This window comes from Acomys russatus, chromosome 18, assembly GCF_903995435.1.
Source record: "Acomys russatus chromosome 18, mAcoRus1.1, whole genome shotgun sequence".
Lineage (NCBI taxonomy): Eukaryota > Metazoa > Chordata > Mammalia > Rodentia > Muridae > Acomys > Acomys russatus.
Window position 1 is genome coordinate 53,093,046 of NC_067154.1, and position 24,729 is coordinate 53,117,774.

Below are 24,729 nucleotides of genomic sequence, written 5' to 3' on the forward strand. Positions count from 1 at the left end.
TCCTGAGGGGGATTACCTCCCCCTGTATATTCTCATAGGGTATCAAGTCTCTTCTTGGCTACCAGCTGTCTTTCCTCTGAGTGCCACCAGGTCTCCCCCTCCAGGGGACATGGTCAAATGTGAGGCACCAGAGTACGTAAGAAAGTCATATCACACTCTCCACTCAACTGTGGAGAATGTTCTGACCATTGGCTAGATCTGGGAAGGGGGTTAAAGTTTACCTCCTGTATTGTCCTTGGCTGGTGCCTTAGTTTGAGCGGGACATAAAAGAAGCTCAAATTATGCCTTTTAAATGACATATAACTTAAGAATAAGTTTACATTAAAACAGAGATAAAATTCTATACATTTGGCATTACAGGACCCATGATGATTATAAAGTAGGCAGAGGGTCAACATCAAAACTCAGCCCCAAAGTATAAGCATAAAGAAATCTACATGAAGGTTTGATGGAGTCCAAAATAAACAAACAAATAAATGTGACTAGAAATTAATTAATGACAAAACTATAAGGTTAACCATGGTTTGCTGTAGTCCAAAATAAGCTAACAAAGAAATGCGACTAGAAATTAATTCATGACAAAATTATAAGGTTAACCATCGTTTATCATGATGCTTTCCTTAAGGAGACCTATAATATGGTCAGATTCAAATTAACATCACCAATACAAATACAGTTAAATTTAATGACTTACAGTAAATTGTTAAGGATATGAGGAAGAAGTTGTTGTTTATAAAGTTCCTATGAAATGAAATACAAAAACTTTAGATATTGGAATCTTTAAATATTTAAAATAAAACTTATTATGAGAACATAAGAGAGAATAATTATGGAACATTACCAAGAAAATGAAAATGAATTTCACAAAAGTAGAAGATGAATCCAAAGTCTCCAGCTTTACATTAATAAAATATTATGGTTCCCAAATTAGTAATACCTCTACTAGATAAGCCTACACTGAAAGGTATTAATGGTTTTATTTCTTTCAAATTTATAAATATGTTGACAGTTTTATAGCACATAAATGAAAATGTATATTTTCCTTTTTATTATCTTTATTTTTATTTTAAATTTATTTTAAAAATTTTGTTCACTTTACAGTCCAATCATAGACCCTCCTTCACTTCCTCCTGCTCCACCCTCCATCCCTCCTCCCTGATATTCCCCTCCCTAGTACTCAGAGAGGGGGAGCCCTTCTCTCCTACCAACCCCAGTCTATCAAATCTTCTAAGCTACATCTTCATCCTCTTTCTCTGACTCATGGTAAGGCACCCTGCCAGGGTGAAGTGATCAAAGTGCAGGCACCAGAGTCATGGCGTGGACAGACCCTGTGCTCCCCTTAACAAGAGACCCAAATGGAAGATGAACTGCCTATGGGCTACATCCGAGTGGAGGGCATAGATCCTCTCTATTCATCATCCTTGTTTGATGCATCAGTCTCTGCTAGCACCCCTGGGCCCAGATTTATTGGCTCTGTTGGTCTTTTTGAGCTCCTGTCCCCACTGGTCATTCTATACCTCCACTCATCCTTCGGTCTCCCTGTGCTCTGCCCAAATTTGGGATGTGTGTCTCAGCTTTTGCTTTTATCCTCTGCTAGATGGAGTCTTTCAGAGGACATCTATGGTAGGCTCCAGTCCTCTTCCCTCTCTTGTTCTACTTCCATTGTCTTTTCTATTCACCCTTTTGAATGAGAATTAACCAACTTCCTTTTTACTTACCTTCTTTAGATCTTTGGATATTAATATGGTTACCCTGTATTATATGGCTAATATCTGCTTTTAATGGTGTATCTATCATGCATGTCCTTCTGAGTTTGGGTTACTTTACTCACAATGACCTTTTCCAGCTCCATCCATTTGCCTGCAAATTTCATAATGTCCTTATTTTTAATAGGTGAATAGTATTCTGCTGTGTAGTTGTACAATAGTTCCTTTGCTTAAGGGACATCTAGGTTGTTTCCAGATTCTGACTATTACAAATAACACTGCTATGAGTATAGTTGAGGAAATATTCTTGTATGATGCAGCATCCTCTATATACTCAGGAGAATTATAGCTGGATATTGAGGGAAAGATGTTTCCAATTTTGTGAGAAAGAACTAGATCTAGTACCCAAGTGGTTGTACAAGTTTACACTCCCAAGTGTAATGGAGGAGCATTCACCATTCTTCACAGAATTGGCAGCATATACTGTCACTTGAGTTGTTAATCTTAGCCTCTCTGATTGGTGTAAGATGGAATTTCAGAGTTGTTTTGATTTGCCTTGCCCTGATGCCTAAGGATGTTGAACATTTCATTAAGTGATCTTGGCCTTTCGATATTCTTCTGTTAAGATTTCTCTGTTTGGCTCTATATCCCATTTTAATTGCATTATTTGAGTTTTGGTTTTTAATTTCTGTTTGTTTTTTTTTTTTTTTGTATGTATTAGATATTAGCCATCTGTAAGATGGAGACTAGGTGATTATCTTTTCCCAGTCTGTATGCTGCTATTTTGTTTTATTGAGGGTGTCCTTTGATTTAGAGAAACTTTTCAATTTTATGAGGTCAAATTTATTAATTGTTGATCTTAGAGCCTAAGCTCTTGGTGTTCAGCAAAGGAAGTTGTCTTCTGTGCCAATGAGTTCAAGGATCCTCCTCACTTTCCCTTCTAATAGATTTAGTGATTCTGGTTTTATGTTAGAAACCTTGATTTACTTGAACTTGAACTTTGTGCAGGGTAATAAATATGAATCTACATGCATTTTCCTACATGTTTATATCCAGGTACACCAGAAACATTTGTTGAAGATGCTATCTTTTTACATTGTATGGTTTTGAGTTTTTGTCAAAAATTAAGTGTCTGTACATGTGTGGGGGTTTATTTCTGGGTCTTTAATTTGATTTTCTTGATCCACAAGATTATTTTGATGCCAGTACTATGCAGGTTTTATTAATATTACTCTAGAGTACTGCTTGAGATCATGGATGGATATTTTTTACTGTACAAGATTGTCTTAGCTATTCTGGTTTGGTTTTGTTTGTTCAATTTGAAGTTTAGAATTGTTCTTTCAAGGTCTAAAGATTTGTGTTAGTGTTTTGATGGGAATTGCATTGAATCTGTTAATTGCTTTTGGTAAGGTAGCCATTTTTACTATGTTAATCCTACCTATCCATGAGCATCAGAGATCTTTAAATGTTTTGACATCTTCTTAAATGTTCCCTCTTCAGAGACTTGAAGTTTTTATTCATACAAGTCCTTAACTTGCTTGGTTAGAGTTACACCAATATATTTTTATTGTTGTTGTTTGGTTGGTTTTGTTTTGTTTTTGCTATTGTGAAGGGTGTTGTTTCCCTAATATCTTTCTCAGTCTGTCTGTCTTTTGTTTACATAAAGGCTACTGATTTTTTGCTTAAGGTGTTTATCAGCTGTAGGAGTTTGGTAATTTTAATGTTAGCCCTTTAGAATGCTGAGCTGTATCCATCTACCTTGGGCCTTTTTTTTGGGGGGGGGAGGAGGGAGATTTCTAAATGACTTCTTCTATTTCCTTAGGGGATATAGAACTTTTTAATTTATTTACCTGATCATGATTCAACTTTTGTAAGTGGAATCTATGAATAAAATTGTCCATTTACTAGATTTTTCAATTTTTTTCTTTGTTTATAATTTGTTGACTTAAGCCCAGAGATTGATTATTTCCAGCTATCTACTCTGCTTTGGTGTGTCTGTTTCTTTATTTTTTTCTAATGCCTTTCAGGTCTGCCATTACATTATTTATATGAGATGTCTCCAATATCATTATGAAGTCCTTAAATGCTATAACTTTCCTCTTAGTACTGCTTTCATTATGCCTCAGAAAGTTGTGTTTTCATATTCATTAAATTTTAGGAAATCTTCAATTTTTTTCTTTATTTCTTCCCAGTTATTGTTATGCAGAGAGTTTTCAGTTTCCATGTATATATATATGCTTTTTGTTATTTCTGTTGTTGTTGAGGTCCAGCTTTTAGTTTATTGTAGTCTGATAAAACACAACGGATTATTTCAATCTTCTTGTATCTGTTGAGCCTTGCTTTGTGGCCAACTATATGGTCCATTTTGGAGAAGATTCCATGAGGTTCTGAGAAGATGGTATATTCTTTTTTGTTTGGGTGAAAGGTTATGTATATAACTGTTAGGTCCATTTGATTCATGACAACTGTTAGTGTCATTATTTCTCTGCTTGGATCTTCTTTTGTTGAAGTCTTTTGGCAAGAGTGGGGTGTTGATGTCTCCCAGTATTAATTGTGGGGATGGTTGTGTGGTTTAAGCTTTATCAAAGTTTTTTTTTACAAATTTGTGTGCCCTTGCACTGGGGACATAAATGGTCAGAACTGAGATATCATATCAGTTGAGTTTTCCTTTAATGAGTATGCAGTGTCCTTCCTCAGGTCTTTTGACTAAATTTGTTTGAAAATCTATTTTATTAGTTATTAGAATGGCTACTCCAGCTTGTTTCTTGGGTCCCTTTCTTTGGAAAACCTTTATCTAGCCCTTTATTCTCAAATAAAGTATATCTTTGTGACTGTGGTGTGTGTTTCTTGTATGCAGCAGAATGATGGGTCATGTTTATATATCCATTCTGTTAGTCTGTGGCTTATTATTGAAGAATTCAGTCCAATAGTATTGAGAGATATTAATGATCAATGACTGTTAGTTCCTTTTATTTTGATGTTGGTCATGGTTGTGTGTTTATGTTCTTGTCTTCTTTTGGTTTTGCTGTAATGAAGTTATTCATATTCAGTATTTTTGGGGGAGGGTATAGTTAATATCCTCTTTGGGAGCTCTCCGTCTAGTGTCTTCTATAGGGTAGGGTTTGTACTTAGGTATTATTTACATTTATTTCTGTCATGTAATATATTATTTTCTCCGTCTGTGGTGATTGAAAATTTTGCTTGGCATAGTAGTCTGGATTTATATCTGTACTCTCCTACAACTTGTAAAATGTCTGCTCAGGTCCTACTGGCTTTTATAGTATCTGCTGAGAAGTCAAATGTGATTATAGTACATTTGCTGTTATGTGCCATTTGGCCTTTTTCCTGTTTAATACAGTTCTGTACATTTATTTTATTTATTTTTATTTTTTTTGCATTTCTCTGAAGTTCTATACTTTTAGTATTTTGATTATTATGTGTCAGGAGGATTTTCTTTCCTAGTCCAGTCTATTTCTTTCTTTAGATTGGTATAATTTCCTTCTATGATTTTGTTGAAAATATTTTCTTGGCCTTGGATCCAGAAATCATCTATTTCTTATATTTCTACTATCCATATGTTTTATCTTTTCATGGTGCCATTGATTTCTTGGAAATTTTCTGTCTGATATATTTTAGCTTTAACATTTTATTTGATGGATACATCAATTTCTTGGATTATATCATCTACATCTGAGATTTTTTTTCTACATTTCTTGTATTCTTTTGATGATGTTATCTCTGTACTTCCTGTTTTCTCCCCTAAATTCTCCCTTCCCAGAGTTTCCTCAGTTTGTGCTCTCTTTATTGTTTCCATTTCCATCTTCAGATATTTAACTGTTTTATTAATTTCCTTCACCTGTTTGCTTGAATTGCCCTGCACTTTTTTGAATGATTTGTTCCTTTCCTCTTTTTAAGTCTCAATCTGCTTGGCTGTGTCTTCCATTATTACTTTTTAAAATTAAAATTCACAAAATATTAAGATCTTTACTTACAGTTGAAATCATTCAACCAAAAAAAAAAAAAAAAAAAAAAAAAAAGGAGCTAAAGGGGAAGATTTGTGCTGCTGTGAGTGCAACTGCTCTGTATGTTGAGCCAGTGTTGTCATGCCAATCTAGTTCAAAGGCGGCTTAGCTACTGATGTATCGCATGTTCTGCGGACAATTTAGCCTCATTTCTTTAAGGGCCTCCTTATTAAAATCTATCATCATCTTCATTAGCATACATTTAATGTCGTTTTCCTGTGTTTTAATTGTGTTTCAGAATGGAGGACTGCACCCTGGTGCATAACTTGATACTGGAGATAGCATGTTGCTCTTGCTTTTGTTGATTGTGTTGTCACATTGGCCTTTAGCCATCATGCTATCTCTTGTGTTGGCTTGTACTTCCTGTAGCCCGCTGGAGTTTTCTGGGGTGCAAGAAGAGCCCTTGGAAAAGATCTGGATGTTCCTGCAGGAGCCCTCCACCGATTGTTGGGTAAGGTTTCTGTCTGTGTCTCTCCTCTGATGTATTATCCTTATAACTGACTGTGCTCCTCAGGAGCCTTGGGGTCCTCCTTTTACTAGGAGAAGTCTCAGAGACAGCCAGTCCCACAGTGGATCTCTTGTTACAGGATTAACATGCTCCAGCTACCCAGATTCTGTGCTCAGACACTGAGCTTCCTGGGCATGGCCATATTGCGAACCTGTGAGCATAGATCTGGTTGTATTCCTTTGGGAGATGGGTTACTCTTTGGAGCAGCACCTGAGCTTTCTTCAAGGATCTAGGGCATCAGGGGGCCAGAGGTTGTAGCTTTGCATCTTGGTATCAGGAAGATATCCATCCACAAATGGTGTGATTATTCGTGTGGCTGGAGGTTGACACTGCACTCTAGTGAAACCCTAGGAATATTCCTAGGATTACCTAGGTGACCTGAGGTTGGAGCTGTTGTTTCCCTTATGTGGACTTTCCTCTTACGTTGGAAACACAGATACTGTAGTTTTGGGGTCTACAGCCACGGCCTATCGATCATTCGGGAACTACTTCTGTTCCACTGATCAGATACAGTGTACAATCATGACTACCATCTTGGATCCACCACAAATGTATATTTTCTATCTTTAGATGGTAAACAGTCATCAATAACAGTATTAGAATATATAGAGAAAAACAGAAAGGGAGGATGAAAATGATTTCATGGAGGAAAATGTAGGTTGTTTAAAGTGAGGTGCATGGAATTGAATATGTATAAAAATAAGAATTGAAAATCTTGGCAAGTTTCTGGAGAATATATTCTAGAAAATTCAGAAAATTAATGATATCTTACAAAAGTAAAAGTGAATAGACTCAGAAAAATACAGATATATTTTTAAATTATGCTACCTGCAACAAAATTAAGCTATGTACTTAGGACAAATTCTTATAAATATATAAATATTTATATTAAGAGCACATACTAAGAAAAAATTTTAAGTCAAATGACATGTATATGTTTTGAAGTGTTAAGTCAATTAAAAGATTGTATATGGTCAAATATATAAATTTTTCCATCAGAAAGTATAAATATAAAAATAACTTGTTTAACTCTTATAAATTATCAAATTATTACCTCAATAAAACATATGATAGAAAATAAAGTATATAAATTTCTAAATTCATCATTCCAAATTAGGATACAATAATGTTTTTAGTCATATATCAACCAAAGAGAAAGTGAAACGTAATGAAGGAAATGAGTAAATAAGTGTAAATATAATTCTTGATCATTTCACCATGCACTAAATTTAGATTAATATGAAATATTCCAATATATCTCTTTCTAATAATGAAACATAAATACCCAAAGGACAAAAACAATTCAAAGTTGAAAGATTAAAAGAAATAACAGATTTCAGAGAGGGGAATAATTTTTCTTCCCAAGAGATGATACACCTGATTGCTTATCCAATACCAAGGGACTAGTTCTAAAAGATATGTAGGCAACACCAAACTTAGCAGCCTGAATTCATATGTTTATTCATATATACATCTATGTATAAAATGGCAAAGGTCAAAAAAGAAGGGAAATTATATTTAGAACTGTGGTTATGCATGGGAGAGGTAGGAAGAAGGAGAGGAAGGGGCAAATTGATTCAATTATACTTTAATTAAAATAAAAGGATTCTGTTGATTCAAACTGAATCTGAGCAGAAAGCCTCCTCCCTCAAGACTACCTTTTGTAATGCCAGGATGTTTATGTAAGCAGCAAAGGGAGCAAAGCAACAAGCAACAAATAACTGTACTCAATTCTGACACCATAAACTGAGATACCAGAATAACTAAAATTGGATTTCAGGATTACCGGGGCAAAGGTTAAGCAATAGGCCTACAAGAGATAATCTGGCCAGCTGCAGGGAGGAACCAATCTTTCCACCCTCTGCAGATAGAGTTGCTAACAGACTCAGTTTTAGGGCCACATTCCTTTCTGCCCACTAGAGGTCAAGCTAATAAAAAACCAGACACTTCCCTAGACAAGGAAGTAAGAAAAGAGAACAACGGAAGCTACGCTATGGGAAGTCTTGGAGCCTTTTTTTGTAGGCTGTCACCTTTAGACATTAGACCTCTTTATGTTACCCAATCAGTAGATGATTGCCAGGCTGGGAGCTCCCTGCTGTGGGGTGCTGGGAGGAATAGGAACCTATAAATTTACCTTAGGCTCAGAGTTCGGTGCTCTTTCTGAATGCCACTGTCTTGGAACCATCAGAGACTGGGTTGAGTAAAAAAAAAAAAAAAAAAAAATTAAAGGTCCTCTCATGTATTGAATCAGTATTGAGTCCTGGTGGTCTTTTTTGGGTTCTCATGTTCTGGGCACAGCGAAAGTGCAATGGTGGCATTCAAATATTGGCAGTAACCAGCAACTGTTTTTTGTTTTTTTTTATTTTTTGTTTGTTTGTTTGTTTTTGGGTTTTTTGGTTTTTCAAGATAGGGTTTCTCTGTGTAGCTTGAAAGTCCTGGACTGGCTTTGGCTTTCTGGCTGGCCGTTAACTCACAGAGATTTGCCTGCCTCCACCTCCCTGAGTGCTGGGATTAAAGGCAAGAGCCACTGTGCCTGGCACCAGCACCTGTTTAAGTGGACTTAATGCCTACTCAACAGCATGGTAAAGGAAACATAAGCAATTACCTTGGCATAGTGATATTATGGATCTTAGAGGAGGAAAGCATAATTTGTAACTGCATCCTAGGACATTTCCTTATAGCCACAAACCCTTGTCAAAGAAATCTCGATTTGACACATCTAGACACCATTAGAGAAAATCACAATTACTTGAAATGCAGAGGTCAACTGATCATGGAGTGTTGGGCTACATTTGATGCGACTACTACAACCCCTATACCTAAGGCTCAGAAAATATCAAAGAAGCAGTGGTTAGAGTATGTAAACCAGAGGGCCAGGACACATGCTATGATTAAAGTGTTCCATCCTATGATAGAAAAACTTCACTTCTGTTATCTCATTAATATGGCTTCCTAAACAGATTCAAAAAAGACTACACCAATATACATGCAAGCTTGGCAGGGAAAAATTTACCCATAGACAAAGAACTACAGGTAACCAAGATATGTTAGAAGAGGAGTAATAGAAATAGAGTGAAAATATCAACTCTGAAATCTACATCTATATTTATATAGATAATTGTGTGTGAGTGTAAGTGTGTGTGTGTGTGTGTATGCGTGTGTGTGTGTGTGTGTGTGTGCATTTGGGTGTGAAAATAGTAGTCAAAGAAAAACATAATGAATTTAAAAGGAAGGGAGGACAAAGAGTGGTTAGCATACACTGAAAAGGCTAAACCAGGCATTTTTATTTTATCAAATAGATTAGTATTTCTTAAGGCTCTACCAATACAAAGCATTAGCACTCATTCCAAAGAGTATAAGATAAGGCATTGTGAGACCAATATAAACAATATTGACTCAGAAATATAGATTGAGTTTTCCTGAATGGCACATTCCATGATAAAAATTGTTAAATGTACATTTTTACATGAAGGAAAAAGGACACATAAATTAATGCATTTACCAAATACATTACTGAGCAAAACTAATACGCAGATTTCAAAAAATTGGGGCAAACTCTGCTGCAGTTTTTAGATGCTGCTTGTTGACTTTTAAATTTTGATTTAGTAAAAAAACCATTGAATTATTAAGAAAAAATGTTTTTTTTCTATTAGTCTGACATTTTTTTTGTCACATTGACATAAGCTAGAGTCATCTTAGAGTACAGACCTCATTGAGAAAATACTTCAGTAAGATTGTTTTTAGCTGACAATCTGTGGCCTTTCAGTTGTTCACAGTCAGGTTCTTCTAATCCATCAATTTTCAGATTCTTCAACAAAAGATGTAGCACACACATTCTTCCCAGAGGCTTAGTTCTAATGGCCACATTTTCAAAAACCCACTTTATTACAACTTTGTGTCTCTTTCACATGGTCCCTTTGGTCTCAGAATTCTGACATTGTCCCTACTACTGTAGGCAAAAATCTTTAACATTGTTACAAATCTATTTCTTCCTTTAATTGGCCTAAAATACACTTGATTCACTCTAATTTTGTGACTTGATATAAGCCATGAAGCTGACAGAATCTAGGGCTAAAGAGGATTTTGAGCAGGGCACATATTGACATTCAGAGCAGAAGTGTTGTCACACGTGTGTGTCTCACATTCAGAAAGAGCAAACAATCACAAGTTTCATCCTAAATCTCAAGGTCTCCCTCTCTCTCAGCCAGGTCCCTGACCTACTAAAAATTCAACCTTCATTCTTACTTTCCTACCCATATAATTAATTCCTAGGTCTTAAACTCAGTTTATTTGCATTGCCCTCTAGCTAATTGAGATGAAAATTTCATTAAATGTGTCAAAGGAAACTCTCTAACTCTCCCATTTGGCTTTAATTTGGTGATTAATCATGCTCAGACATGAAGACTTTCTCCAGTGTAGTGAGAGGACTCAGCCATACCAGCTGAGTGTACCTGCTCTCCTGGCATTAAAGGATCATTACTTGAGCCTTGCTCATGTCCTGGATGCTTCACCTATGGTATATTTGCATTTACCTACTTACAGAACCTGGCCTGAGCTTCCCAGAACTCTATTTCCTGGGTGCTTCTTCTTAGAATAAGATAGGGCCAAAATACATTGTTTGTCGTGACATTTGTGGGTTCATAATGAAAAGAATACATTAAATTGCTTATTAGTTTTTATGTGTGTTTATATGCATATGTGTATGTATGTATGCAAGTATGTATCTGTGTATATGTGAGTGGAAAAAAGTGGTCAATGTCCAGTGTTCCTTTATTTTTATCTACCTTATCTGTTTAGTTGGACCTCAACATTTTGAATGGAATCAATTGTCTATGCCCACCAGACCTGACAATCACAGATGTGTAACACCATATCTAACATGCATCAGGCATTAGAATTCAAATGTAGTCACATATGTGTATACAGCAAGCACGTTATCCATTTATCACTCTTCAGAGACCCAGAATATGTTTATGTCTGTTTTTTTTTTTTCTTTTAGAACCGTGAACATGAATTTTGGTTCATAAGTGTCACTAACAGGCATGAAACATGTAAATATTCTTCTTGCGTAAGCTGGACCTGCTTCAGTGCTTTTCACATCTGAGGCGTGTATGAATATAGTCTCACGATTATGAGCTTGTGCTACCTCTGTAGAGAGTACTTACAGCAAAAGTAGATAATTAGCGTACATCATAGATTATTTTCCTAATTGACACACTTCATATACATTTTCCAAGCTTTCTGTTTTACAAATTAAAGCATTCATCGCAAATATAATAATAAGAGATGTAAGAGACAAGTGCATAAAATTATTATATTTCCATTCAGCTTTTCTAGGGATTTTTTTCCTTAATAAAACTCTGATTGATAAAACACCCATTTAGTACTTTACAACACTTACATTTACATATTATGATTTCATTTGAAAAGATCATACTGGGACAAAGCATTTAGAAGGATGAGGAACTTATCACCTGTTTTATTTAGTTCCATTTCTCTGTAGAATGTATAAGAATAAAATAGATAAAACTAAGTCTGGATGTGCTACTAAGAGAGGTATCATTCTAATTTAAAAAAATTATAATCTATATATTTTTTATTTAATACATAAGGCATATAATTATAGATTTTAGTTTGTTTTATTGTATTGTAATCTGTCTCTGTAGCTACTATTATTATGTACCTTTTAAAATTGACAGAAGTAAGTAAAAGTACATATAAATGTACTAAAAGCATAATTATGTCAACTCATTGTACATTTCATTTAATGGAAATTTAAATTTTTTGAAGAATTATTATGAAAAGAGGTATTTGATAAATTAAATACATTCAAATAGTTTATTTCCTAATAGAATTATACCAAATATTTTGTTATTAAAGTCTTCAAAAATAAAAACAATTTGTATCAAAATTTTATTTTCTAAATGGAACATGAATTTCAATTTTGAATATATCATATTAAATATCTATGGTCAACAAACACTTTGAAAAACCACCTTTACTTTACAAAATCATATGCTTAAGTTAAAATAAGACATAGGCTTAATATCATATATTTAGTATTTGAAAATCATAAAAATAGAAGTTTTATTCACATTTTCCAGAGTTAATGCTTGCAAAAGTCATGATATAAAACATAACATGTTAGTTATTACTGAGGTGTGAGTTTAATATCTGACATCGATGACATAAACGTGTCTATGAAATTATTAAATGCAGCCTTCTTATGAGACAACTCTCCTGTACAGAACAGGTTGCTGGGGTCAGAAGTGACTGCCAACTTGAATTAGAGGTATAAAGCAACACTGCCCCCTAGAGGTTTTCTCAATATTCTCAGTAGACCAGGTTCCCATAGGGGCTGAAAAGACTGCACAAATGTGTACATTTATTATATTATTATTATTATTATTATTATTATTATTATTATTATTATTATTATTATTATGTGTTTTTTTATTAATTTATTCTTGTTACATCTCAATGTTTATCCCATCCCTTGTATCCTCCCATTCCTCCCCCCCCCCCATTTTCCCATTATTCCCCTCCCCTATGACTGTTCCTGAGGGGGATTACGTCCCCCTATATATTCTCACAGGGTATCAAGTCTCTTCTTGGTAACCTGCTGTCCTTCCTCTGAGTGCCACCAGGTCTCCCTCTCCAGGGGACATGGTCAAATGTGAGGCACCAGAGTACGTGAGAAAGTCGTATCACACTCTCCACTCAACTGTGGAGATTATTATGTTTTACTTTTGAGATTATAATATAATTCCACCATTTTATTTTTCCATTTTATCCCTCCAAACTCACGCATATCACACTTTGTTCTCTTTACTCTTAAGCACTATTAGGGAACATCAAACCAATATGTAGCTGTTTCACTAGAAGTTATGGGTAGGAGACATAGGGAAATCAAAGAAAGAAGGAAATGTAAATTTATCAGGAGAGTACAAACATAAGTGAGTAATAGTATGGTCCTTACAAACAGCTCTGGAGAATGCTGACCTGGCTTAGTATGAAGAAAGTCATGATTTCTCTGCCATCCCCTACTTTGAAATCACAGCTCACTGGACTCTTTAATGAAAATACACTTGTTAAGTACAAGCACATTATCATGAAAGAAAGACATGACTCATTTATAATATGTGCCAAGGCTACTTGATGAGCTGATGAGCAAGTTATCAGTGTCATAGAACATATTGTGGATATGTCTTCTTGAAATAAAAAAATTAAATAATACAAAGGCACAGAATTTTAAAGCTTACTTAGCAAAACAAAGAAACCAAACACTCCAAAGACAGATTAGAGATAACTACCCACACAAGAAGAACAATAAAGTAGCTTCCTCATTACCATAGTAAAGAAGTGTTATGAATATTTATCAGTTATAACGCATATTCACTACCCCGAGTTGAGATAAAAAGCATTCTTTTTTATAAAGGATACTTCTGCTCATGATTCTGTATGAAAGCCTAGAAACCAACTGTCAAATCAACAGTATCCATGGTGATATAACAATTCCTAAGTCTTTAAAGATGCAGCCCCTTTATTGATATATGTATTTGAAAAAATGCAGTGACACCGTTCTTTGTAGAGAGTGGAAATATACTATCAGCAACCTACAGTTGGTTTAAACGCACAGCGTGTGTTATACTGCCACAATACACATCTACCAAGGTGGCACAGCATAAGGTTCTTGGTTAAATCATAGCTAATGCCTTTAATGAATTGCCCAATATCTCATGATTATCTTCTTACAGTGGGTTCCATTTTTGGTATTTGTTTTTGTTTTTGTACAGGTTTATCTGTGTAAGAGCCCTGGCTGTCCTGGAAACCTGTTTGTTTATCAGGCTAGCCTCAAGTTCACACAGATCCACCTGTCTCTGCCTTCCAAGTGCTTTGCTTAGGCACTGGCTACCACGCCCGGCCCTCCCATGATTATCTTATGACAGAAATGCAGACATTTCCTTTCTGTGTGTGAAGATCAACACAGTGGCAGACAGGAAACAAAACTTAGGCTCTTTGTGGGACTTTTTTTTTTTTTTTTTTACAAGTTACATGACTCAGATCTAATTTCTGAATAATATCTGATTTTGAATTTGGAATATGATTTTGCTGTGGATCAATAGTGAGGTGATAAACATAAAAGTTTGTTAGTCACTCAGGTAGTGCACACAGATGAAATAGAAACAGTGAAGAGCAAAGACGACTCTGGAATTTCAGGCAATGACTGTTTGTCTCTATGACAACCGACATGCACATTATGAAAGTAAAATATTAGTAACTTGAAGTCAAGGAGCTATGGTGATTTTCTTTTTTCTTTTGAAAGCTTCAACTGTTGAAATAAGATGATGCGAGAAAATATGAACTTTCTGATGTTCAACGTATAAAAAGTTTTGAATGCTGAAAATTAAAGGAGATGAAAAATGTAATGGAAAATTTCTGGGCAATGAAAGAAGGGGAAAAAGGATTATTTCTTCAGAAGTATTGCTATGGCTATTTAAAGGAACACTTGAAACACTTAGCACTGAAAATTGGCAAATTTTATACCTATAATTTTAATAAATATCACTGTCTCTTTATCTGTTATGTATCAAAGAAAAGGGAATATTTGATTTTATAGAAAGAAGACATAGTAAAGCAATTAATAGCATTCATCTTGTCAAATATTAGTGTTGAGAGGAAGTTAGTATTGTAATGTAAATTTATGTTATTTTGCTACTATTTTAAGTGATTTATTTATTATTTTATTTATATATATGTGTGTGTGTGTGTGTATGTGCCTCTGTGGGTTTATGTGCACACAGTATAGCCCTTGGAAACTAGGAAATCATGCCAGGTTCAGTGAAACTGTAGTTACAAGTAGTAGTTGGGAACATCATGTGGGTGTTATAAAGCAATTCCAGGGTGTCAGCCAGAAAAGTAAGCACTCTTAACCACTAAACATCACTCCAGCACACAAAATTATCCTTTACTGAAAATTATAGAGATATAGAAAATACAAACAATATTATAGTTACAATGAAGGAGGGAACACAGGATGCCACACAATTCTCTTTTATGTTAATATTTCTGGCTTGAGTATACTTTGTTCTTCATTTACATTTATGTTCAAAATTAGGTTCATATGTCAGCACTGTAAATATTAATACTTATTTCATTCAAAGTAGATATAACAAATTGCAGAGAAAAATATTTTCTCATAAAAATATATTTTAAAAGCCATTACATTGTTTTTATAGTTACAAAGAAAGAAAATATGTGTGTTCTATTTGATTTTTTAGTAATGAAACAAACTACAGTTTCTGAGAAGTGGAACATTTATTTAGGATGGGCCTTCATCCTTTGGCCTCTAGGCAAGACTGTTGGGCATTTTCTTGAATATTATTGATATGGGAGAATTTGCCTACTGATGGCCGTACTATGCATGAGCAGGTAGTGATTGGTGGGTATAAGAAAGAAAACTGAGTGATACATGGTACAAGGTAGTAAGTATTCACCAGTGGTCCTTCATCCTCATTCTGACCTCAAGTTTATCCTGGGCCTCTCTTAATGGACTGTTACAGGGATATGTCATCTAAGTAAACCTCTTTATCCTACTGTTATTTTTGGCCATTGTATTATTGTTGTTATTTTTTGTTTGTTTGTTTGTTTGTTTTTATCAGCAATAAAAACCTAACTAAGGCAATGCGTTTTCTATGACATTAGTAGGGTACATTATTGACAAGGGACACTAGGGAGGAGATACACACACACACACACACACACACACACACACAAACATGTACACACGCATGTGTGCATGTATCTGTATATACACATAGGCATCAGAGAAAGAAGCAACAAAAACATACCCATATAAACATATAAATTCATATTGTTAATTTATATTGCTAGACTATGAGTTATATTCAAATTCAAATGTATAAAATAGAACTGTAGTATCTGTAATTTATATGTCTTCCTTTGTATATGAATAGTATTTACTTATAAGTTATCTTGCTTTCCTTTTAAGAATATAACTAAATTTATCACATAGATAACATCACCTGGCTCCAAAAGAGCCAACAAATCTAGGCCTGCGAGGGGCCTTGGGGAGGCCTTGCAGAGTTTGATGCACCAACCATGGACTGTGCATGGTGTGGAGCTAGATGCTCTGCTCCGATCTAGTAGATAGGCAGCAGTCTCTTGTGGTTCTCATAATATACGAGTAGGGAATACTTCTGACATGGACTTCTTCCCCACATGTTGATCACTTCCCCTTGGTGGGATGGCCTTGACTAGCCACCGAGGAAGAGGATACAGGCTGGAGTCAGATGTTAGGGGAGGAGGGTCCCCCTTTCTGAGGACTAGGAGAAGGAGGGAGAGGGTAAGAGGGAGAGAGGGTGGGACTGGGAGGAGACAATTGGGATGCAAAGTGAAGAATTTAAAAATTAAAAATTAAGAAAGAGAAAGAGAGAAAAATATAACCTGGGTACTGGAGAGAGCCACTAAATAGAATATCTGTTCTCATTGAACAAATGTTATACAAATTGTAAATTCATAAGAAGGATTTAAGATGATCCAGTGAAACCCAAGCCTTGTGGCATGTAGAGAATTTACCTTCTGCGTATGATCAATAACAAATTTGACTGTAGCATGTTGGTAAATATATATACTAGGATGCTATTACTAATCGAATATCTATTTTATATCCCATTCTTTCTTCATTTTGGTGTGGAAATTTTACCCTAAATGAGTACATATTTTTTATTAAAATATCCTTCCTTCTGATGGTTGTAAAACAGTAAATGTTTCTAAAATGGATGACTTCACAGTAGTTAGTTTTGAATTCTTTATGTATACATATGGATTAAAAATATTACCCAATTATTATATTATACTTTTATAGTTCAATAAATGTTAATATTTTAATAAATGTTCTAATAATTTAAATTTGAGGAAATATGTCTAAAATAACTTCATAATATTATATTATGATTGAGTGCATTATGCTCAAATATGAATCTGTACTAACTTGACATATTATTTCAATGTTTAATATAATTCTTTATTAAAAATTAATCACTTTAATTTATTTTGTATATAATTAATTAATTATATTGAAAGATATATTAATAACATTAATAAATTGTCAAAATTAAAGCACATAAATCATTAGTTAATTGTACATCTGAAATCATAGTTCAACTTACTTAAAACCCAAAAGCATTAAATGCTTTGAACAAAAAGCAAAAAGCCTGAAAGCATCCTATATTAAAGCACAATACACCATAAAAGCTCTATAAATACTCAAAAACATGAGGCACCATTCAGACAAGTCATTAATTAAACAATATAGTAAATTGCTAAGGATGAAAAATGAGAACACAGCATTCTGAAATGTGTATACATTCTATTTCCTTTTGTTAAGTTCCATTTGCAAATAAACAGTCATTTTAAATGTCAATGACTAGGTAATTAATAATACTAATAAACACATTGGTGAATGGTAAGCTGAACAATTTATTTTAAGAATCCCAATCAACATTGAGAAGATTCAGGCACTTTGCACTGTGTGTGTGTGTGTGTGTGTGTGTGTGTGTGTGTGTGTGTGTGTGTTGTGTAGAATAGCTGTTAAAGAGATTTGAAAGAGATAGAGGGTATGTAAGGATATGGAAGGAGTTTGGGGCTGTAAAGCCAGTCAATGAAGGTGATGAAATCATATGATTATATTCTAGTTTTAAAAAGAAAAGAATTGAATTATTTAATCAATTCTCTTAAAAAGAAATTGACTTACCTAAAGGTCTTCCATACTTTATTTTATACATATTTTCATTATAATATATTTATATTACATCTCGATTGTAATCTCCTCGCTCTTATCTTCCTGTTCCCACCCTCCTTCCCACTTCTGCCCTTTTTCCCTGCCCTGAACATCTGACTGGTGGGATTCTCCTCCCGCACCTGCTGACTATAGTCTCTCAGGTCTCATCTGGACAGACTGCATCCCTTTCCTCTGTGTTCCCATAGGGCTTTCTTCAATGTATTCAATATTCTTAAAAAATATTTGGACAGTAGATTAAAGAAGTTGCACTTTAAATTTTTGCAGGAGCATTATGTAAACATAAAGACTGTAAGAATTAAAGCAATATAAATTTTAACACATGTGAACACAATTTTTCTTAAATTACACCTCCTTCTCACAAAAGAATGGTTTTTATTTCAGTTGTGGTAGTATGCACCTTTAATTCCAGCACTTTGGAGGCAGAGGTAGGTGGAACTCTGTGGATTCAAAGACAGGCTACTCTAAATAGTGAGTTGACTACATAACAGATAATAGAACCTTTCGCAAAAAATTCTTTATTTTCATCTGTAACTACTCATTGTTAGGTATGTTTTATCATAGTTGAAAGGTTTGTTTGTTTGTTTGTTTGTTTGTTTGCTTGTTTGTTTTATGAGACAAGATTTTTCACTGTAGCCTGCCTCTGTCTTCCTGAGGGCTGGCATTACAAGTATACACCACCAGGCCCAGCAAAAGATGTATATTTTTAAATCAGCAATATATAACAACATTTACATATAATAATTTATTAATAAAATAAGCTTCATAAATAATTGGATTTTTAACATAACACATATTTTAGGATATTTTGAGATTTTTGAGATTTGGAGATTTTTTTAGAAAAATTTTACAAATACCGAGACACTGAAAAACAGGTGGAGTTAAATCTGCAGAAGTCCAAAAGTAAAACTACTTGTTAAAAAAAATTTTTTTTTATTAATTCATTCATATTACATCTAAATTGTTAGCCCTTCCCTTGTATCCTCCTATTCCTCCCTCCCTCCCGCTTCCCCCCCTTCGCCCCTCCCCTACGTCTGTGATTGAGGGAGACCTCCTTCCCCTATATATGCTCTTAGGGTATTGAGTCTCTTCTTGTGTCCCGTCCAGCAGGACCAGTAATTACGGGGTCGCAAGGGGAGCCATACCTGAGTGATGAGACGGGAAAGAGAGAGGCGAGACCAAGTAGCGTTCCTATCAAGGTCCGTTTATTGAATCAAAATCAAAAGCTTATGTGGGGTGGAGGCAGGAACTAAGCAGTAGGGGGGGCCGAGAATGTCTCCAGATGATATTATCAGGGGAACATCCTGTGGTTTATCTCAGAGCAATTTCTATCTTATCTTAGCTAACTATCTCTCAGAAAGTTCCGAGCTAACCTGCTAAATAATATCTGCAGGGGGTGAAAGGAGGAAGTTATACAGAGGCTGAAAGGAGGAAGTTAGCTTTGGAATGGGGCATCAGTATCTTTCCATAGCCAGTAGACTCTTTTAGCCTTGAATGACCCCGGGCTGGCTCCGAACATTTTTGGTAACTTGCTATCCTTCCTCTGAGTGCCACCAGGTCTCCCCAGCCAGGGGATGTGGTCAGAAAAGGGGCACCAGAGTTCGTGTGAGAGTCAGATCTCACTCTGCACTCAACAGTGAAGAATATCCTGTTCGTCGGCTAGGTCTTGGTAGGGGTTCGAAGTTTAATGCCTATATTCTCCTTGGCTGGTGCCTTAGTTTGAGGAGGACCCCAAGACCCAGATTTGCCTGTAATAAAGTTCTTCTTGTAGGTTTCCAGGACCCTCTGGATCCTTCTATTTCCCATTCTCCCATGCTTCTCTCACCTAAAGTTTCAATAGAATGTCCTTCCTTCTGACCCATTTTCCTGGTAAGTAAAGTTTTTCATGGGACGTATTCCTTGGACTAATGTCTCGATATAAATAAGTATATACCGTTTGTCTTTTTTGCTTCTGGGTGAACTCACTCATGATAATTTCTAGTTCAATCCATTTGTCCAAAAGTAAAACTTCTTTTTTAAAGTTGCTACATGACATATACAATAATTCAGTGACTATAATAAAACATTACTTTTCATCTCAGTAGAAAATGTCACATGTGCATTAGTAAATATGCCATAATCTTTAGAAACTATATAAAATAAAGATAAAGACTGCATTTGAATTGATGTTACACACAAAAATAAAAAGATATGGACAATTGCACAAACAAGAGGTTAAAATTCATAATTAAAAGTATTAAATGATCTTGAATTAAATTTTCTACTTATAATAGGCTAATATGTTTTAAAGTTTATCTTCTAGATTTAGGAAATATGATATGAAATATAGATATTTTTAATAAAGTATAAACTATAATCCATAAATATAAAAATATTTTCTTTTCTAGATACTGAAAAGTATGATAAACATCCACAATTTAACCATGTCACTCAGGCATATAACTACTGGAAAATATAGAGAAATAAATCCAAAGGGCTAAATTAATTTAGAATTAGTAATTGGTGAAAGCAAAAATCAATACAGTTCACCAACACAGTCAGTAAGTTATTGGCAGATTAACAGCCACGGCAAATTCAAAATGCACTTCCACTATAAAAATTAATTCCAAGCATCAAGGAGAAAGCATAACAAGAATAAAATGTGTAAAGTACTTTTTTCATCTGAACTGCAATATCCCTTAACCTTTATTGAATGCACCGTGTCAGAAAAAATGTAGATGTGTTAAATAGCCAAGGAAGCTGTGTTCCAGATTACTGCAATAGAGCCCAAACAAAACAAAACAACAAAACAAACAACAACAACAACAACAAAAAACCACAACAGCTAGAACTTGGATTGATACTGAACTTGAGCCTTTCAATCAAGCAGATGTTTGTGAACATTTTATTTGGCTGGTGTGGGTACCTAAAAACATATTAGATAGATGTGGTGGTAATCTTCTCCTCCTTTGAGAGTAAATAGTAAATATACATTTTTTTCCTTGAAAATATTTTCCCAAGTATCTACCATTGTCCGTCATTAAAGATCAGGCTTCCTCATAACGACAAACAAGGTAAAAAAATTGCAATGAGACCAGGCACAAATGTTGATGACAAGGCTCCACAAAGCAGTCCAGTAGCCTCTTTCTCATCCTAACAATGTTTGGTTGTGGCACTCAGCAACTGATCCCATTAGCTGATTGAGGAAGCCTCTTTGATATGCCTATGCACCCATCTATCTATAAGTATAGCAGAATATCATTAGGAATCATTTCGTTGACTTTTTTTGTCAGTCATGTTTGGGTCTATCTTAGGACTCAGAGACATGCAGCTTCTGGTTCCTGCCCATACAGGCATTGCAGGATGGCCTGGACTTTATTTTAGACCAGTCATCACTTTTGCCACTCTGACAAGTTCAGAGCAACAATTGTGACAGCACATGTAGCAATGAGGACAGGAAGGTTTTGTGGCTAGGTTGGTTTCCCACTAGGTTGGTCTCATCACTGGGAGCCTCACCAGGTTACTGAAGATGACCAGTTAAAACTCCATATTATCCATTACATGGAGTGCTGGCTGGGGTCGCTGTCATAGTTTATAGGAATTTTCTACTGTACCAGGTTTCCATTTCTTCCCCTAAATGTCTACTCATCCATTCCAATTGTCACTTCTAGTACTCTCTCCCTTTCTCCCCACTTCCCCATCTGATCCCTCCAGATTCCATGCCACCCATCTCTAGTCCACCAAAAAAACCTACTCTATTTTCCCTTCCTAAGGATCCATGCATCCAAACCCCACTATAACCCTTCTTGATACTTAGTCTCTCTGGCTCTGTGGATTGTAGTATGATCATCCTTAACAGCTAATATCCACTTATAAGTGAGTACACATCATGTTTCACTTCCTGGGTCTGGACTGTCTCACTCAGAATGAGTTTTTTCTAGTTCCATCTATTTGCCTGCATATTTCATGATGTTATCTTTCCCTAAAGCTGGGTAATACTACATTGTGTAAATGTAACACATTTTCTTTATTCCTTCTTCTGCTGATAGACATCTAGATTGTTTCCAGTTTTTGGCTATTGCAAATAATGTGCCAGGCAAAGGTGGCATATGCCTTTAATCCCAGTACTCAGGAGTCAGAGGCAGGCAGAGCTCTGTGAGTTAAAAGCCAGCCTGGGATACAAAGTAAGTCCAGGACAGCCAAGGATACACATAGAGACCCTGTCTCAAAAACCTAGAAGAACAATAACAAAACAAACAAACAAACAAATCACATATCTATGAACATAGTTGAGCAAATGTCTTTGCTGTATGATAGAACATACGTTGGATATATGCCCAGGAGTGGTGTGGCTGGGTCTTGGGGTAGAGCTGTTCCCAGTTACCTAAGAAAGCACCACATTTATTTCCAAAGTGGTTATACAAGTTTTCACTCCCATCTGCCATTACGAATATAGTTGAGCAAATGTCCGTATGGTAGAATGGAGTGTCATTTTATGGATATTCCTAAGTGTGGTATGACTGGGTCTTGAGGTAGATTTGCTTTCCAATTGTCTGAGGAATCATATTTACATATTTACATATTTGCATGATTGCTGTACAAATTAGTGCTCTCATCTGTGGGAAAGATTAAGCTTTGTCACAGGTGGAAGCAGTCTTGGCGGGCTTTACCCTTGGGGCACCCCATGAATACCTTGTGACAGACTGAGTGGAGCCATCCTGGGCCTGAAATTCAGGAAGCAGACCTGGAAACCCCACCTGGGCTATTGTTTTTCTAATTGACCCTCTACAGGAGAAGGAGACCATCCTTCCCACGTGACTCAGGCAGGTGGGGAGGAGAGAACAACAGGTTCAGCCCAGGCTTGAATGCATGTGGAGCAGCGAACAGGCTGAACCAGCACGCGGGCCAGAGAGACACCTAAGGACCTCTCCCATGGAATGGATACCGAAAGGTTCACTCTTTTGTCCCTTTAACCTTTTTTCCTTCTTATGTAAGCTAGTTGGGTTGTATAATAAAGTTTAATTGTTAAAAAACAGAGCCAACACTCATCAGCACTGGAGGTGTATTCCCCATGCTCCACATCCTCACCAAGATGAGTTGTCACGTCTATTATAGGTCATAGTCATTCTGAGAGCTGTAAGTAGAGTTTAAAAGTTGTTTTGATTTGTATTTCCCTGATAGCTAAGGATGTTGAACATCTGTTTATACATTTCCCTAGAGTATTCCTCTGTTAAGTCACTGTTTAGAGTTGTTACCATTTTTAATTTAAAGTTGGTTTGTTCAGATCTAGTTCCTTGAGTTTGTTTTTTAAATGTATTTTGACATTGGCCCTCTATAGGGTATGAAGCTTGTGAAAAGCATTTCCCTTACTATAGGCTATATACTTCAGGCTGCCATTTTCTACTATTGATGCTGTCCTTTGCCTCACATAAGCTTCTAGCTTTCATGAGGTAACATTTACTAATTGCCTGTGCTCTTCGTTTTCTGTTTAAGAAGTTTTCTCCTATGAAGATGCATTCAATGCTGTTCCTTACCTCTCTTTTATCAGGTTCAGAGTGTCTAGCATAAATTTGAAGTCCTTTATGTACTTGGACTTTAATTCTGTGTAGGGTGATAGATAAGGATCAATTTGTATTCTACTACTACTTCCAGATAGATCAGCACCCTCTGTTGAAGATGCTTTGTTTTTTTCACTGTATCGTTTTGAAATCTTTGTCAAAAATTAAATGACTGTAGGTATATGGATTAATGTTTGGGCCTTCAAACTGATTCCATCGATCAATGTGTTTGCTTTTATTCAATACCATTCATTTTTAAAAATGATCTTTCTTAGGTCCTGTAGAGAGAGTGTGGTTAAGGCTAGTCCTGAGGAATCCTGGAGTTGGCAGTGGCACAGAAAAAGCAAGATTTAATCTGGGCACCAGACTTAGGATGTTTGTTGGTTTGGGCAGTTTCTAGAAAAAACAAGAATGGGGAAATCAATGAGGCTTATATAATTACTTTTTATCAGGTTTGTCCTGAGTTCACATGTAATTATAACTTTTTATTCTCTTGTAGTTTTCAAAAGAAGGCAGGATATTAAAGCAAAATTGATAAAGATATTTTTAGACACCCGTGGAATTTATCATGATTGCTTACTATAGGAGGCATTACTATAATCTGACATGACAGAATATATTGTCTTGTAATGTTAGATAACCTTCCATAAATTTCCCCTATTAACTATAATCACTGTAATGTTGACCATCTATTTCCTGGGATTACTGATCCATAAAGAAAATGTGTGAATATGACATGAAAATGAATAATATATGATCAAGCCATACAAAATATACTAAGAGTGAGTGCTATGGCCTACATAATAAAATACCCATCTGGCACTAAACAATGCCTCCCTAATAATAAGTATAGTTATGTGTTTCTGAACCCTTCTGCATATAATGTAACTATGAGAATTACTTGAGAATTTATTAATCTGAAATAATTATGTTGCTAATTTCCTATTTTTTAGTATACCTTTTGAGTTTGCAGTTTGCAAAGAGCTAGTCAAAGCTCCTCACAGTTTAAAAGAATGGTATGCAAACTGTCTTATGAATGGAAGAAAGCATTATTCTTTTAGTATAACATGAGTAAAGATTGGGTTAACCTTTTGTACAATGGCTCAAGCAAGTGCACTACTATTAGCATATATAA